Below are 270 nucleotides of genomic sequence, written 5' to 3'. Positions count from 1 at the left end.
GAGCAAGAGAGAGGATTCCAAGTTCACTATTTAGTCAAGGATAAGAAACGAGGGGAAAAAAAACATGAACTCAAACCCAACATGTAACCTGACCAACCTGGGCGCCAGTGTCCTTGGACGAAAAGATGTTAATTTATGCAAGAAAGGTCAATCGCCTATGTTTTTTGTATGCATACTGTACAGTTGAATAATATGGCTTCAGGATAATCTTTGCGAAGGGGAAAAAGTTCAATGTGTATAGTGGATATTATGGCTGATGAGGATGCAATC

This window comes from Penaeus monodon, chromosome 32, assembly GCF_015228065.2.
Source record: "Penaeus monodon isolate SGIC_2016 chromosome 32, NSTDA_Pmon_1, whole genome shotgun sequence".
NCBI classification, from domain to species: Eukaryota; Metazoa; Arthropoda; class Malacostraca; order Decapoda; family Penaeidae; genus Penaeus; species Penaeus monodon.
Note: the sequence above shows the minus strand (reverse complement) of the source record.